Source organism: Lactuca virosa, chromosome 5, assembly GCF_052849685.1.
Source record: "Lactuca virosa cultivar CGN04683 chromosome 5, Lactuca_virosa_CGN04683_v6, whole genome shotgun sequence".
NCBI lineage: Eukaryota > Viridiplantae > Streptophyta > Magnoliopsida > Asterales > Asteraceae > Lactuca > Lactuca virosa.
The window spans coordinates 4,525,873-4,544,744 of NC_136430.1; the positions used below are offsets into that span (position 1 = coordinate 4,525,873).

Below are 18,872 nucleotides of genomic sequence, written 5' to 3' on the forward strand. Positions count from 1 at the left end.
AATTAATGTTTTTGATACAAATGAACATTTAGAAAATGTGTTGTATAGTTTGGAAGTGAAATGGCCCAAAAACCGAGGATTCTCGCCTGAACCGAAAACCCTCGCAATATCCTTCTTTCTTCGGACCGCGAACCGAAGGCAGCAAACCGTTTGCAGCCGAGAACCTCGGACCGCAAATGTGCAAAGTAGTAGAAAACCACCCCAGAGGGTTTCCACTTCGGACCGAAAACCTGCGAAGCCGACTTAGTGTTTGCAGTCGTAAACCTCGCATCTTATCTCTTCGGACCGCAAACCCTTAACTCGGTGTGTGTTTATAGTCGAAAACCCATATATATATATATATATATATATATATATATATATATATATATATATATATATACACACACACACACACTAGTCGTTACCCGCGCAAAGCGGCGGACGACGAATAGTTTATTTTGGCAATTAGTTTCATTTCGACGAACAAGGATTGCTTTCATTTCAATTTAGTGATTCGTTTTCTTTCTGACGGATAATGTATTTTTTAATTTATTTCGTCGTTTTTTTGGTATGGAAAATAGTTTGATTTTCGAGAATAGTTTGCTTCAGTGATTATTTTTCTTTTGGATATTGTATAATTTCAAAGAATGTGCAACACAATAAGCGGCAAACGACGAAATAATTTCTGAACGTTCTATTTAGAGGGTCACATATAGTTTGGTTTTGTGAGTTGCTACCATTTCGGAAACATGTCATATCGTAATGAACACGTAATACATTTGCAAATATTATTTAGGATTACACTATATATCTATAATGTATGTTGTTGTTTTAGTTAAAAATAAAAATACTTTACTATTTTGTTTTAATATGATATGTATGTTGTTTGGGGTTAATAATAAAAACATGTTGGTGTTTTGGATTAGAATAAAAGTAAATTGTTTTTTTAGATTAAAAGCAAGTATTTTGCATTTTTTTTTTAAAATTAAAAATAATGTTTTGATTAAAAAAAGTATATTGTTGTTATGGATTTACAAATAAAAGTATTAGTGTATAGTGATATATGTAAATAGTATCATTTCTATATATGGATAGTTTATAGTTTATTTAGTTTTTGATTTTTTCGGTTCCGGTCCGTTTCCGGACCGGTTTACATGCCTACTTTCAGCAGACGACGAATAATTTCTCTTTGGGAAATAGTTTATTCGCAACTTTGTGATTTATATAATTTGAAAATGTTAAAAGTACCTTAAATTAAGTTTGTTTTATATTTAGTTGTTATTCATAAAACAAAAAATCTAAAGTATTATAGCTAATACATAAAAACTATAGACTTAAATAAAAAAAACAAAAAAACAAAGTGGAGTTTTCTAATCAAATACATATTGTCAAATTTATCTCAAAAGTAAAAAACGATTAGGGTATTTTTGCTTTAGAAATTTGAATTTGATAATCGTTAATTTATTTATTTATATTTTAAACTTTTGCTATTAAAACTAAAAAAGTTAACCATTATAAAATAAATAAATATTTAAAATTATAGGATAAAACAAAACTATGGCAAATGTTCTCATCTCCATTAAATCTAAAGGTAGTTATGAAATTTAATTTTTGTTCTCATATATATTAAAAAAATGGTTGTCATCTACATCTTGGTTACATATCAGTAAATTATATAAATATTAGAATATAATAGAGCAAATCTAAACAGAACAATATCTTTTTGAATTGAACAATTGACTAATGTGTAACCAGGATAATAAATAATATCAAACACAAGAGAAGCATCTCTAAGGATAAAATCGTCCAATCAAGCAAATTTTAGTTCCTACTCATTACACAAACTAATAAAAAAACTCAAAACCAAGCTCCATGATACATCAAGCTTAGAACAGAAATAACTTTTAGTATTTAAGCGAAGTCTCCCAATAATAGACGATGTAGTTTAGGAGCATTACTTAAAATAGCAACGAAGTCTACTATCAACTCAACCTTTCAGCAGCAAAATCAGACTTTTAAAAACGACAACAAGAATAGCAACCAACTATCTCGCTGTAAAAACGTCTGGCCAAGCTGATTGTACCTCAAATAACCTGTCATTGACACATACACAATCACACACATAATCGCATACACATGTACAAAGAGACCGACAACGGACAACCACAAGAGACAGACCCTAACTTAACCTAACTGAAAATTAAGTATGTTGCTATTATTGGTAAAAAATAAGCAACATTGTGTAAAAAAATGTAAGAACATAGGGAGACAGACCTCAAATTTACCTAAGTATAATGGTCACTTATCTTTGGTTAGTCCATGGGCGCACCTCAAAGATCACAACACCTCTTCATGTTTTTGAATTTGAGCATTCTACTTTCATTTCTTCCTATAGATCTTGTATTAGACCAAACTTCTCTTTAACCTGTAAATGATAGTTAATAAGCTAGGCTAAATGGGCAGGAACTCAGAATTGTGTGACTGAGCTAAGGACTCAACAAACTACAAATATTCCTGTCAAACATGGATCCATATAAAGTTTTGTGATTTAAATATACATCTTTAAATACAATCTTGAATTACTCCCTATGGTCATCTGATCGTTTAACTGTGAGATAACAAACAACTCCCCAACTCTATTATGCATAAATCTTGAAATATGTAGAAATCTCTGAATAAAAATAAATGGTACCTGCAAAGCAAAGAGCTGCCATCATATTGTAGAAGTCGGTTTCTAGAGGGGAGACATGTTTTCTGGACAAAAAGCTTCATCATAAAAAAAATCATGAAATTTCAAAATCGATAACCTGTAACAAAAAAAAATGGATGCGAATAGATGATACCTGGCGATTGGGATAAGGAAGGAACATGAGAAGGGAGCTGCTATTGAGTGGTAAATAACGGTGGTGGTAATAACGGCTATTAGTAGATGTAAATCAAAATCAAAGAACACTAACCAAGTTATAGAAAGTTTGTTTCCATATTGAATGGAATCAGGTTTCTATTGATTGAAATTCTGAATACAGAAGTTGGAGAAATCTTAGAATCTCGATTCAACTCTACTTAATTTCTGACTTTTTGAAACTACGAACAAACAGTATCTGAAAAAAAATTGATGAGATAATCGCAAAAAATATACCTCGTCAATTTTTTAAGCTGATTTGGTTGGATTCTTTCTGCTTTTGCCCCTGGATGATGGTTGGGGATGACTTTTTTAACGTATTTTTCTATAAAGATCGTTCAATTGCATTATTCACTAAAGCAAAAAAGAAATAGAATAAGAAACATATCAGAGATATTAAGGGGCTTGATGGCTTTGATTGTGCGATCGTACATGGACTGATGGATCCGCCTACATAACTTCGAGGTGGCGGTAGATGTTAGAGAAAATATTAATATGAAGAGTAGCGGCACGGTAGCAGTCGTGGTGATGGGTTTACCGGATGATGGATGATTGAAGGGAACATACGATCGAAGGAGGATGTGAGTGTAAACCTACAAGAACCTGCCTGCCTGCACCACCCTCTTTAGTTGACAAATGAATCCCACCTTTGTTGACAATAAGAACTCAAATGGCAACTTAGTATGTTCACGTAATGAACACAATAAATGGTAGCAGTAGTAATTGTAGGCTTGTTTAAGTATAAATAGAGGCTCTAACCTCAGTTGTAAGGCACCACAAACAGAGAGTGTAGTGTGTAATACTTAGAGTGAGTATTAGAGGGTTGTTTCTTTTTCTTGTAATATTGAGCGTGTAAGCTCTTCTCTTTTGTTCTAGTTCTGAATAAAAGTGTGTTTCAACCCCAACAAGTGGTATCAGAGCTTGGTTAAGCTCCGGGGGAAGCATTCTCTGTTTTTTGGTCGAAAATTTTTCGAGCTCAAAAACCACTACAACTTGTTCATGCGGACTTATGTGGTCCGATCACACCTACGTCTGTTGGAGGGAGTAAATATTTTCTCCTTTTAGTAGACGATTTTAGCCGGTGGATGTGGGTTTACATGCTATCGGAGAAGTCTCAAGCCTTGAGCGCTTTCAAATGGTTCAAGTTGATGGTTGAAAAGAATTCGGGTTATCAAATAAAGACACTTCGAACGGACCGAGGGGGAGAGTTCACTTCAAAAGAATTCTCATTATTTTGTGAAGAAAATGGTATTCAAAGGCATCTTACGACACCATATTCGCCTCAACAGAACGGAGTTGTAGAAAGGCGAAATCGGACCGTTATGGACATGGCAAGAAGTCTGCTCAAAGGTAGAAATGTTCCGGGAGAGTTTTGGGGAGAAGCGGTTAGACATGCAGTTTATCTTCTCAACCGCCTGCCAACAAAAGTACTTCCCGACAAGACGCCTTTTGAAACATGGTTTGGCAAAAAGCCCAACCTTGAACATCTAAAAGTTTTTGGTTGTGTTGCTTTTGCTAAACTTGTAGGTGGTCACTTGAAGAAGCTTGATGATCGAAGTAAAAAGATGGTGTATTTAGGTGTGGAAGATGGAACTAAAGGCAGCCGTTTGTTTGATCCACAAGACCGAAAGTTGCGAGTTAGTCGCGATGTTGTTTTTGACGAAAAAGAAGAATGAAATTGGTACAAAAACAAAGAAGAAGAGATGGCGACTCCTAAGACCTTTACCATAATTGAACCACAACCCCAAATACACCTCGAAACACCTCAAAATGACCCCGAAATCAATCCGGAACAACCAAACAGCCCAGGAATCGATGCTATCCAAGTTGGACAACCATATGCTGAATTTGACGAGCCTGAACCAGCTCCACATACTCCTGTCTCAGCCCCGTTTTCTTCAACCTCGCCCCATATGGAAAGCCCTTCTAGTGAGATTGGGCCAAGGGGATTGCGTCCGTTAACCGATATTTATTCTGAAACCGAAAATGTGTTCCTTGAACCCGGAGAATTGTTGATGATTGCAGCGGATCAACCCTTGAATTTTAAAGAGGCGGTAACCTCTAAGGCATGGCAGGAGGCTATGCAAACAGAGTTGGATGCAATCGAGAAGAACAAGACATGGCAACTTACCGATTTGCCACCCGGACACAAAGCAATCGGTTTGAAATGGGTGTTTAAAGTGAAGAAAGACAACTTGGGAAAAGTGGTGAAGCATAAAGCTCGGCTTGTAGCAAAAGGATTTGTACAAAAGGAAGGAGTCGACTTTGATGAAGTTTTTGCACCGGTAGCACGACTTGACACCGTAAGGCTCATTCTTTCCTTAGCAGCTCAACATGGGTGGGTTGTCCACCATCTCGATGTCAAATCGGCTTTTCTCAATGGAGATCTCAAAGAGGAGGTTTATGTCACCCAACCAGAAGGATATGTTGATAAAGCAAATAGTCACAAGGTGTTCAAGCTTTATAAAGCTCTTTATGGTCTACGACAAGCTCCTCGAGCTTGGAACATTCGTTTGGATAAAAGCTTAAAAAGGCTTGGTTTTACAAAAAGTTCACAAGACCCAGCTGTTTACAAAAGGAACTCAAAAGACAAAATTCTTATTGTTGGTGTCTATGTTGATGACTTGATCATTACCGGGTCGAACACTAATGATGTTGTCGAATTCAAAGAACAAATGAAGAAAGAATTCGAAATGAGTGACTTGGGATTACTTTCTTACTACCTTGGAATCGAAGTTTCGCAAAAGAAGTGGGGAATATCTTTGCGACAAACGGGTTATGCAAAGAAGATTTTAGAGCAATTTGGGTTGCTGGATTGCAATCCGACAACATCACCAATGGAACCTAAGTTAAAGGTTAAGAAGGATGAAGATGGTGAAAAAGTTGATCCAACTGAATATAGGCGAGTGGTAAGTTGTTTGAGGTACTTGACTCACACTCGACCAGACCTGTCATTTTCAGTTGGAATTGCAAGTCGTTTCATGGAGGAACCAACCACTTTGCATTTCCAAGTTGTGAAACACATCTTGCGATACGTAAAAGGAACCGTTGATTATGGAATCAACTATGGAAGAGGTCGTGAAATTGAAGATTTGGTTGGTTTTACCGATTGTGATCTTGGAGGTGACGCTGTTGATAGCAAGAGCACAAGTGGAATGATTTTCTATCTGGGAAGGAATGCGATAACTTGGCAATCCCAAAAGCAAAAGACTGTTGCTTTGTCCACGTGTGAAGCCGAGTTCATGGCAGCTACAACAGCAGCATGCCAAGCCATTTGGCTTGCTAATCTCGTGAAGGAGCTCACGGGACATCATATTATGCCTATCACCTTATATGTCGATAACAAGTCAGCAATCGCATTGATGAAAAATCCTGTGTTTCATGGTCGAAGCAAACACATTGACATTCGTTATCACTTCATACGAGAATGTGTTGAACGTGGGCAAATTATAGTGGAATATGTCAACTCGAAGGATCAACGGGCGGACATCTTTACAAAGGCTTTAGCATACGTGAAACATGGTGAAATGCAAAACATGATCGGAGTGACGAATCTCGAGCCAAGTTAGGTTTAAGGGGGAGAATGTGAGTGTAAACCTACTTTGGTGTGAACCTGCCATGAGTAGCTGTACCACCCTCTTTAGTTGACAAATGAATCCCTCCTTTGTTGACAATAAGAACTCAAATGGCAACTTCGTATGTTCACATAATGAACACAATAAATGGTAGCAGTAGTAATTGTAGGCTTGTTTAAGTATAAATAGAGGCTCTAACCTCAGTTGTAAGACACCATAAACAGAGAGTGTAGTGTGTAATACTTAGAGTGAGTATTAGAGGGTTGTTTCTTTTTCTTGTAATATTGAGCGTGTAAGCTCTTCTCTTTTGTTCTAGTTCTGAATAAAAGTGTGTTTCAACCCCAACAGAGGAGAACTGTGGTTGTGGTGGTAGCCAGGGAAAGTGGTGGTGGCGGAGGGAATATGATGGCAACTTTAAATGGTGGTTGTGAAGGTAGTGTTCGCATTGGTTGCAGTAAAGGAAGGTGGTGTTGGTTGTAAATGGTGGTTGTAGTGAAGGTGGTGGTGGTGGAGAAGGGGAGTTGTGGTGGCGGGATGGGGGATAATAGAAGCAGAGGCGGTGCGATGGCAGATTAGGGTTTCACAAACAAAGAATATGAAATGTTGGTTCACTGGATAGGTTATAAATCGATCAAAAAGAGCAAAAAGAGGAAGGCATGCTAGTTTTTGCCGAGATCTCAGGCTTCAAAACAACTCACGGATTAAAAGACCGGGTCAAAAGCTTAAGAAGTATATGCATAGCTTGATTATACGTTCAGCTTAAATGTTTGTATGATTTAAAATTATAATATTATAATATTATTATTTTTGTTGGTTGTTGTACTTTTAACTTTATGGTTTGTACGTCTTAAATCTATGTTTAGAAATAATAAGGTTTATATATATATATATATATATATATATATATATATATATATATATATATATATATATATATATAATGCCCAAATTTTACCTCATTCTTACATCTTTCAACCGCAAACATCATTTTTCTCTCAAGGATCATCAACCGAAGCCTCCCCTCCCCTCTCAAGAACATGCAAAACCTCTCATTTCTTTGATTTCCATGCGAAAAACCCTTGATTTTTCTTGAAGATCTTGCAAGTATCATTCATTGATCTTGTTATCATTCCAAAAACACCTTTTAATCTTCATATATTGGGCCGAAAACACCAAAAATTACTAGTTATCACGAAGAACGCGAAGAACACGAACACACTATCCTAAAGATTATTGTAAGTTTTCTTAGAATAATTAAGTGTTGTTTAACACTTTAAACATTACTAGATTATCTAATTTATACTTAATTTGATAATAATATAAATTAGGAGTCGGTTTTTATCACGAGTTCTAACTTGTGTATTTAGCGCAACTACACCGTATCTTCAACCGGAACTCATAAAAGGTGAGTTCACACCCACGCATTTTTACTATTTTTCACTGATTTAGGGGGGGATACAAGTCTAACACAAGAATATTGTGTTTACAAATAAATGATTTCTAAATATTTTTAAAATGACTTTAAATGTTTTATAAACTCTTTTTAAAAATATATTTTGCCAAAACTCATATATATATATATATATATATATATATATATATATATATATATATATATATATATATATATATATAAGATTTAAAGGGCTTAGGACTAATAATTGACTTTATTTCATTTTCCTTGTTTGGATGTGGGCTGAGGGTAGAGTTATATATATATATATATATATATATATATATATATATATATATATATATATATATATATATATATATGAATATAAAAGTCATTTCAATCAGATTCATATTCCCTTTGTAACATGTCGAGCAAATGGGGTACTTTCATGAATATTAACATATCAAACAAAACACACATACAAATTATAATCGGTATAATTCATGGAACTTTCATACTATTTTCACTAATTAGTTGTACAATGTTTAATGGTATACTCTCGTACAAATACTTTACATTCAAAAGAATCATACTATCAGTTCATTTATTTCAAAATGACTTTTATTCATTATTATATACGTAATCGTCAATATGGTTTTTGTGAGACAATGTTCAGTTGCTTATTCATTTAGGCAATACTATTAAAGTCCTGATATTATAACCAGAATCTCCCGGCAGAGAGCGAGACAAATGTGTATAAATATATATGGGATTGACAATCTCACACTCAGTCTGTTCGCTACAGTTAGGCTGGTACGCCTGCGAGTGAGAATTGTCGTTACAGTTTCCGACGCCTACAAAACGTCGAATCAGGCCTACTAGTCACAGCATGGTTATAATAACTCACAAAAAGATATGAACAAATACGATTAGTATATAAATAATTAAACCAAAGAGTACGAATACAAAGTACTGGTTTTACAATATTACGATTTATAGTATTACATTACAATTTACAATTACAGCTGGTGGAGCCAGGCATACTCACTTTTACAAAGTCTTCAAAGAGTATAATTACAAAACTTGGAAAACATAAACAATACACAAAATAGTCTTCTTACAGTTTTATTGAGAACTAAAACTATGTTACACTATTTTATAGTAAAACAACAAGTACACATAACGATTTTATGGTATTAAAACTACTATTCAGTTTAATTAGAAAATATCGGATTTTCTGGAACAATAAACATGATAAATATTTTAAGAAACAAATAGCAAGCTTTTAAACATAAATACTTATACACTCACCAAATTAAATGTTGATACTCTCTTTTTGAAAATACTTGTATTCTCAGGAAACCAGTAGACAGGTACATCGCCGGGATTTTGAGAAGACGGAGTAGTATAGAGTCATGTCTTCTATCTTTTGTTATACATAACTTTTGATGTCATATATACAATGACTTGAACACTTATATAAAACTTATACATTATTAATGCAATGGTTGTTGTACTTTGATTACTATGATTCATGTTTTGTGATACTTAACATGATGTCATCCACCCTCGGACGTTTCCGCCGCTCCGGTTTTGTAACATCCCAAAATTAAGACCCAAAATTTTTGTTTCATTATATTACTTCATAAATAGCTCACAGAAAACATAAGTAAAATTGTTTCAACACCAATTTACAGATTGCAAGTCTCGAACACCATAAAAGTTAAGTGGTAAAATATCAGAGTACAATCCCAGAAAACTCAATGCGAAAATCATGTGTGTGTGATACGCTGCTACACCGCCGGCGCCTTCCCCTTGGATGAAGAGGTACCTGAAACCAAAACCGAAACTGTAAGCACAAAGCTTAGTGAGTTCCCCCATCATACCACATACCAAACAACATACATACTGCCGGACAGTTCTGGACCCATGTCAAGCCATTCTGGGATGCTGACCTACCCATGTCAAGCTATTCTGGGGTGCCGACCTACCCATGTCAGGCTATTCTGGGGTGCCGACCTACCCTCCGGTCTATCTCAACCGGACACGGGGACTATTTCACCCCTACTACTAGCATATAATATCATATCATAATCATGCTGACATATAAACACATTAGACAATAGCAAACCAGACAATTATCACAAACACAATTGTCTCCACTAAACAACTACTAGTGGGCCGACATTGGTGCCTTAGACCCACTTTTACTGGAAGGTAACTCACCTCAATGTTGCGTAGTGTCTGTACTGCCCTCGATGTGAAGATCGACTCTCCTCGACTCCTCAGTCCCTACACGACAACTCTTCTAAGTTATCAATTCGTACTCACAACCCCTACAAGGGTCAACTCAAATCCGGGTCAAAGTCAACTTTCGTCAAAGTCAACCTCCAGTTGACTTGACTCGCTGAGTTGGTCCACCAACTCGTCGAGTCCCTATTCTATCAAAATGATACAACCCCCGACTCTACTCGTCGAGTTTAGCAAGAGCTCGACGGGTTATCCTTCAACCATAATATCGGGACCATCTTCAACCGACTAGCCGAGTTTATCCTTGAACTCGTCAAGTTCATCTTCATCATATGAATATGTTCAGTCTATGACTCGCCGAGTTATATGAACAACTCGCCAAGTCTGTCTTCATGGGTTGGGAGATTGCCTTGGACTCGCCGAGTTTGCTCATACACTCGCCGAGTCCCATGATTCCCATGTCCATAATCACGTCCATCTTTGTTGAGTCCCCTTCTAGACTCAACCAGATTCCTTAACAATAGAAAAGGTCGGGGAATCAATCCCCGACTCGCCGAGTCCCAAGAACGACTCGCCGAGTCCCAAGAACGACTCGCCGAGTCCCCCAAAGTTCAAGTCCATAAACTCGATTTCTGTTGAGCTCATCTCATACAAAGGGTAGATCTGACCTCCTAGGGTCGATATAACACGTAAAATCACGAACATTACATCCATGCATGGGTCTTTAAGCTCAAAATATCCAAAAATAAGGTCTACAAGATGCATGGGGCTCTCATGGCCATAAAGTTGGCACCTTTATGCCATGAGAACCCTCCAAGGTTCAAGATCTGAATCCATTTCTCTACATTACACCCTACAACCTGAAAATGGCTTAGAAATTCCCCAAAGATGACAAAACCCCAGCCCTAGAGTAGATCTAGCAAGTAAGAAGTCAAGGTAGGAGCTTTTTACCTCAAACAAGCTGGAAATGCAACCAAATCACTCGATCTACTGACTTCCTCTTGAAACCCCAAGTCTTTCCTTCCTTCTTCTAACTGCAAATCACAAAGAATGGCACAAAATAGTTCAAGAACACTCAAAAGTTGACTAGGGTTTCGTGGACAGGGTTTGGAGGTGATGGAGGCTGGGGTGGAGGCCTCATAAAGTGTTTAAATAGGGTGCAATCCCTCAAATTTAGGGTTTCACTCAGACAGCTCCTACTCGCCGACTCGGTCTCCCAACTCGTCGAGTAGGTCACTTAACCCCCCGATCCGTAGCCGATCCTACTCGACGAGTTGGGCCTCCAACTCCCCGAGTCCCAGTGTAAAATATGAAGTTTTGCTTGAATTTAATTACGTACCTGAAACCGGGTGTTACAACTCTCCCCCACTTATTTTAGACTTCGTCCTCAAAGTCTGCTTCTGAATCCTGAAAATGCTCGGGGTAGTGCTCCCTCATCTCTTCCTCCGGCTCCCAAGTCCATTCCGACCCCTTGCAGTGCTGCCATTGCACCTTCACCAGCTCCACCTTATTGTTCCTTAGATCCTTCGACTTCCTGTCGAGGATCGCCACTGGCTGCTCGATGTAGTTCAGGCTGTCATCTACCTGAATATCCTCCAAGGGCACCACTGCCGAGTCGTCCACCTGGCACTTCCGTAACTGGGAGATGTGAAACGTACTATGAATCTGACTGATTTCGGCTGGCAGGTCCAACCTAAACGCCACCTTATTTCCCAGACGACAACCCTGAAAGGTCCAATATATCTGGGGCCCAACTTGCCCCGCTTCCTGAATCGGATGATGCCTTTCCTAGGCGACACCTTCAGGAGAACCATAACCCCGACCTGGAACTCCAGGTCTGAACGACGCTTGTCGACATAACTTTTCTGCCGACTCTGAGCAGTCTGAAGCCTGATCCTAACTTGCTGAATCCTCTCTATTGTTTTGAGCACCACTTCGGTTCTCCCCATGACCCTCTATCCGACTTCACCCCAGCATATCGGGGTTCTGCAATTCCTCCCGTATAACATCTCAAAGAGAGGACGATCGATACTCGCGTGATAGCTGTTATTATAGGAAAACTCCGCCAGAGGAAGGTAAGTATCCCAACTACCTACGAAGTCTAGAACACATGCCCGTAGCATTTCCTCTAAAGTTTGGATGGTCCTCTCGCTCTGAGCATCCGTCTGCGGGTGAAAAGCGGTGCTAAAGTGCAGACGAGTGCCCAACTCGTCATGGAATTTCTTCCAAAATCTGGAAGTGAACCGTACATCTCTGTCTGAAATCATGGAGACTGGCACTCGGTGTCGAGCTACAACCTCTCGGATGTAGATGTCGACCAGCTTCTCGGCCGAGATGCTCTCCTGGATCGGTATGAAATGGGCACTCTTGGTCAACCGATCCACGATGACCCAAATCGAATCCACTCCCCGTGCGGCCTTGTGAAGCTTTGTGATGAAATCCATAGTAATATCTTCCCATTTCCACATAGGGATATCCAACGGCTGCGTCTTGCCGTGAGGCCTCTGGTGCTCGGCCTTGACCTTCCTACAGGTCAGGCATCTCTCGACATACCAGGCTACATCCCGCTTCATGCAGGGCCACCAATAATCAGGATGAAGATCTCTGTACATCTTCGTCGCCCCGAGATGAATGGAAAATCGGGATTTGTGTGCCTCCTCCATCAGAACCTGGTACACATCCCCGTGGTATGGAACCTACACCCTGCGGTGTAGAGTCAATAACCCTCGACTGTTGTAGTCGAAGGAGGAAACCTGACCCACAATACGCTCGCTCTTCCGATGTTCCTCCTTCATAGCCTCCTGCTGGGCCTCTCGGATCTGCTCCAACAGTGGAGTCACTACAGTCATCCGCAAGCAAATATCTCTGATCGGCGCTGCCTTGCGGCTAAGCGCATCAACCACAACATTGGCCTTCCCTAAGTGGTAAAGGATCTCATAATCGTAATCCTTCACCACGTCCAACCACCGACGCTGCCTCATGTTCAGATTCGGCTGATCCATAAGGTACCTCAAACTCTTGTGGTCCGTGTAAATAGTATATCGGACCCCATAGAGGTAGTGTCACCAAATCTTGAGGGCGAAGACGACCGCCCCCAACTCCAAATCATGTGTCGGGTAATTCGCCTCGTGAGGCTTCATCTGCTTCAAAGCGTAGGCGATAAGATGCCCCCTCTGCATCAACACCGCGCCCAAACCCGACATGGACGCATCGCAATACAACATAAAATCATCCACGCCCTCAGGCAGGGATAAGATTGGCGCCTCGCACAATCTCTGTATCAACGTCTCAAATGCGGCCTGCTGCTCAGGCCCCCAATGAAATACAACGGCCTTCTTCGTCAGCCGGGTCAAGGGTACGACTATATTGGAGAAATCCTGGATGAACCTCCGATAGTAGCTGGTTAATCCCATGAAACTCCGAATCTCAGATGGAGACTTCGGAACTTCCCATCTCATCACGGCCGGGTCGACCAATATCTCATTCTGGTTAACCAGGTACCCTAGAAACCAATATCTCGTTTTGGTTGACCAGGTGCCCTAGAAACTGCACCTCGCGCAACCAGAACTCGAATTTGGAGAACTTGGCGTACAAGATCTCCCTCCTCGAGGTATCAAAAACCTCTCGCAGATGCTCCTCATACCGCTCCGGCGTCTTGGAATAAACCAAGATGTCGTCAATGAAAACAATCACAGATCGATCCAACATTGGCCTACACACGCGGTTCATGAGATCCATGAACGCGGCATGAGCATTGGTGAGCTCAAAAGGCATCACCACGAACTCATAGTGACCATATCGCGTCCGAAAAGCAGTCTTCTGCACATCCTCCTCTCTGACCCTCATCTCATGATAACTCGAACGCAAATCAATCTTGGAGAACCAAGATGCTCTTTGAAGCTGGTCAAAGAGATCATCAATCCTCGGGAGTGGGTAACGGTTCTTCACCGTTACCTTATTCAGCTCCCGGTAATCTATACACATCCGATTGCGACCCTTCCTTCTTCTTTACAAATAAAATCGGGGCTTCCCAAGGTGAAGTATTCGATCTGATGAATCCCTTGTCTAATAGCTCATGCAGCTGTGTAGACAACTCCTGCATCTCAGGAGGAGCCAACCGATACGGTGCCTTGGCTATCAGAGCCGCACCAGGGACTAGGTCGATCCTGAACTCTACCTGCCTCTTCGGAGGTATTCCAGGAAACTCCTCTGGAAATACATCCGCGAATTCTCGCACCACTGGCACATCACTCACCGTCTCCTTACCCGCCTCCCGGGTATCCAAGACATAGGCGACATACCCTGCGTACCCCTACTGGAGATAACGCCAAGCTCTCGTTGCTGAACATAAACCAAGTCTACCAGGTAGCGCTCCTCGAACAACCTCAAAACACAATCCCTAAAAACCTCTGATGCTTGCACTGACCGGTCGTCCGCAATCTCGACCTCCAGAGGGCAATCCAACATGCCCAAAGACTCGGGGAACCTCTTGCTAAGCGCAAGGGAGACAAACGATCGGGTAGCACCCGAATCAAACAATACCTGAACTGGAATACCGTTCACATGGAACGATCCTAAATAGAGCACATAATGTAACATATCAAAATCACAGCGACATATAATAAATGATTAGAGAGAAGAAATCATATTCGTCACCACATCGGGTGCGGTGCGTGCCTCCTCGGCTGTCAACTGAAACGCTCGGCTCCGCACCACTGGAGCCTCTGTCTTGACCTTCTGGTCATCCGCAAATCATGCTGTCGGTGGAGTCGGCGCCACCACCAGCGCTGCTGCTGATGCTGCTGACAAACTATGGCAGTTGGCCTTTTTATGGCCCCTCTGATTGAAATGAAAGCAAATCATGTCTAATGTCTGAACTGTGGGGGCGGGGGCAGTACAATCCCTGTCAAAGTGCCCCGTCTTTCCGCACTTGTAGCAGCCTGACGATCCCGCTCTACAAGCTCCCTCATGCGGCCTACCGTATTTCCTGTGGCGGCTCTGGCCCGGCTGGCCCTTCGTCCTAATGTCGGATCCCTTGGGTTTCTTTCTCGAAACCCCCGTAACCTGCTCAGTCTCTTCCTTCCTCTTCCTGAGGTGCTCCAAATCAACCTCTTTCTCCCGCGCCCTGTAAATCATGGACTCCAGGGTCAGGCAAGCTAAATAGCTGACATGCTCCCAGATATCATCCCTCAACATATCATGGTAGCGGGTCTTCCGCATCTCCTCATCCCCCGCATACCGAGGTACCAACAAGGCCCTCTCCGTGAACTTGGCGGTTATCTCCGCCACTGTCTCAGTCGTCTGTCTCATGTCGAGAAACTCTCTGGCCAGCTGCTGAAGCTCCACAGCTGGCGCAAACTCAACCCTGAACCTGGTCACGAAATCCGAGCAATTCATAGCCTCGATGGTTGGGGCTCCCGGAGATGGATAGCGGACCTTTGACCCCTCCGGGCAGAAGCTCGTCAGCTACACAGACTCAATGTCTGCGATCCATCTCCTGGCAGCAATGGGGTCCTTCTTCTCATGAAAGTCTGGCGTGCCACTCCCCCTGAAGTCCTTGAAGGATAGTGTGCGCGTACCCGACTAGCTGGACGCCGAGTCCCTCCTGAATGCCTGGAGGCGATCCTCCATCAACTCGATAATCCCCTCCTTGATCGACTCGAAAATGATAGGGGTCGACTCAAGGATACCTCTAGTGATCTCATACGCGATGAACTCGCGTAAACCATCATCAACCTGCTCGGATCCCGCACCCGAGCCCGATCCCGAACCTGATCCAGACCCTGAACCTCCCGTTCCATGACGCGTAGTCACCATTCTGAAATAAAACACATAAACGTCAGGGTCATACATACTCCCGAGAGGTCTCGCACGCTCTCCAGGTCCTTGGGTCCATCTCAGCCTCCCTTGACTCGAGTACGGATCCTCTACTTCCAGTAGTATGGGCACATACTACCTTCCACATCTATCCGTACTTTCCTCAAGAATTTCCTTGACTTCACCAAATTCCTTCTACCAATTCTGCTCTCTAAGCTAATGTCATCCTAGGCTTGACCTAGGGCCCTCTCCGACCTACACTCCGCCATCAGCTGCACAAGGAGTCCCTACCATCCTTCCCTAGCTAGTTTGCGAATACTTTTACATATCCACTTACTAGTTAGTTAAGGCTAGCTAGAACCCCTTATAATCACAAAGCAAGCAGCATTTGTGCATTGATTAACCAAATCAAACATAACCCAATCAGACTATCCTACTACTGACTATATAGCCCTAGCATACAGCTCAATAAGCTCATACAACAGGCATATAAGGCATCCTTACTAGATCCTTAGTTTATTCTAGCATACAGTTCTCAGAATCATATATCAGGCATACAAGGCATCCTCCTAGATCCTTAGCCCTAATCTAGCATGCAGTTCTCATAATCATATCATATAGCGTAACGTAACAAGTATGGGTATCTTGGGGAAAACTTACTTGAGCTCGGCCGGTCGCACGCATCACACACCTTGTTCTTTCTCAAAATTCTTTAACTTAGATTTTAGAAGATTGTTTTCTTGTAAAAATCCTTCAAGCCCTTGATTTGAGTCCAGCCAGCCCTGAGGGTGTGTCTGAATCCCTCAAACCAAGGCTCTGATACCAACTTGTAACATCACAAAATCAAGACCCAAAAATTTTTGTTTAATTATATTACTTGAGAAATAGCTCACAGAAAACATAAGTAAAATTGTTTCAACACCAATTTACAGATTGCAAGTCTCGAAAACCATAAACATTAAGTGGTAAAATATCAGAGTACAATCCCAGAAAACTTAATGCGGAAATCATGTGTGTGTGATGCGTTGCTACACCGCCGGCTCCTTCCCTTGGAAGAAAAGGTACCTGAAACCAAAACTGAAATTGTAAGCACAAAGCTTAGTGAGTTCCCCCTTCATACCACATACCAAACAACATACATACTGCCGAACAGTTCTGGGGTGCCCGACCTACCCATGTCAAGCCATTCTAGGGTGCTGACCTACCCATGTCAAGCTATTTTGCGGTGCCAACCTACCCAAGTCAGGCTATTCTAGGGTGCCGACCTACCTCCGGTCTATCTCAACCGGACACGGGGACTATTTCACCCCTTACTACTAGCATATAATATCATATCATAATCATGCTGACATATAAACACATTAGACAATAGCAAACCAGACAATTATCACAAAGACAATTGTCTCCACTAAAAAACTACTAGTGGGCCGGCATTGGTGCCTTAGACCCACTTCTACTGGAAGGTAACACTCCTCAATGTCGCGTAGTGTCTGTTCTGCCCTCGATGTGAAGATCGACTCTCCTCGACTCCTCAGTCCCTACACGATAACTCTTCTAAGTTATCAATTCGTACTCACAACCCCTACAAGGGTCAACTCAAATCCGGGTCAAAGTCAACCTCCAGTTGACTTGACTCGCCGAGTTGGTCCACCAACTCGTCGAGTCCCTATTCTTTCAAAATGATACAACCCCCGACTCTACCCGTCGAGTTTAACATGAGCTCAACGTGTTCTCCTTCAACCATAATAACGGGACCATCTTCAACCGACTCGCTGAGTTTATCCTTGAACTTGTCGAGTTCATCTTCATCATATGAAAGTGTTTAGTCTATGACTCGCCGAGTTATATGAACAACTCGCCGAGTCTGTCTTCATGGGTTGGAGATTGCCTTGGACTCGTCGATTTTGCTCATACACTCGTCGAGTCCCATGATTCCCAGGTCCATAATCACGTCCATCTTTGTTGAGTCCCCTTCTAGACTCAACCAGATTCCTTAAAAACAGAAAAGGTCGGGGAATCAATACCCGACTCGCCGAGTCCCCAAAAGTCCATGTCCATAAACTTGATTTCTGTTGAGCTTATCTCATCTAAAGGGTAGATCTGACCTCTTAGGATCGATATAACACGTAAAGTCACGAACTTTACGTCCATGCATGGGTCTTTGAGCTTAAAAGATCCAAAAATGAGGTCTACAAGATGCATGGGGCTCTCATGGCCATAAAGTTGGCACCTTTATGCCATGAGAACCCTCCAAGGTTCAAGATCTGAAGCCATTTCTCTACATTACACCCTACAACCCGAAAATAGCTTAGAAATGCCCCAAAGACGATAAAACCCAATCCCTAGAGTAGATCTAACAAGTAAGAAGTCAAGGTAGGAGCTTTTTACCTTAAACAAGTTGGAAATGCAACCAAATCACTGGATCTACTGACTTCCTCTTGAATCCCCAAGTCTTTCCTTCCTTCTTCCAACTTCAAATCATAAAGAATGGCACAAAAAAGTTCAGGAACACTCAAAAGTTGACTAGGGTTTCGTGGACAGGGTTTGGAGGCGATGGAGGGTGGGGTGGAGGCCTCATAAAGTGTTTAAATAGAGTGCAAACCCTTAAATTTAGGGTTTCACTCAGACAGCTCCTACTCGTCGAGTCGGTCTCCCGACTCGTCGAGTAGGTCATTTAACCCCCCCCACCCGATCCGCAGCCGATCCTACTCGACGAGTTGGGCCTCCAACTCGCCGAGTCCCAATGTAAAATTTAAAGTTTTGCTGGAATTTAATTGCGTACCTGAAACCGGGTGTTACAGGTTTGGGGGTGTGACAATCGTGAAGTGACAGAAGGTTCTCCTCCAAGTAAGAATCGTGAACAAACTTTAAGGTAGATTGAACAATTAGGTTTTGTAAAACTGATTGAACTAAATGCTGATGATGTAAACAAAAGATGTGGCGATCATGG

The 18,872-nt window shown here is 41.4% G+C and overlaps 1 long non-coding RNA gene across 2 annotated transcripts; it reads right to left on the reverse strand.

Moving 5' to 3' along the window:
• Window positions 1-1,749: 1,749 nt before the first annotated feature.
• Window positions 1,750-3,559, reverse strand: LOC145112890 (uncharacterized). 2 transcript variants are annotated; one of them, XR_013710676.1, is made up of 6 exons: window positions 3,317-3,559; window positions 3,122-3,238; window positions 2,826-2,998; window positions 2,675-2,748; window positions 2,268-2,407; window positions 1,750-2,075 (listed from the first exon to the last, which is right to left on the reverse strand). It is a non-coding gene; the product is annotated as an uncharacterized LOC145112890 (long non-coding RNA). The 2 variants fall into 2 exon arrangements; XR_013710675.1 differs by having other exon boundaries at window positions 3,122-3,549.
• Between the last annotated feature and the right edge of the window lie 15,313 nt (window positions 3,560-18,872).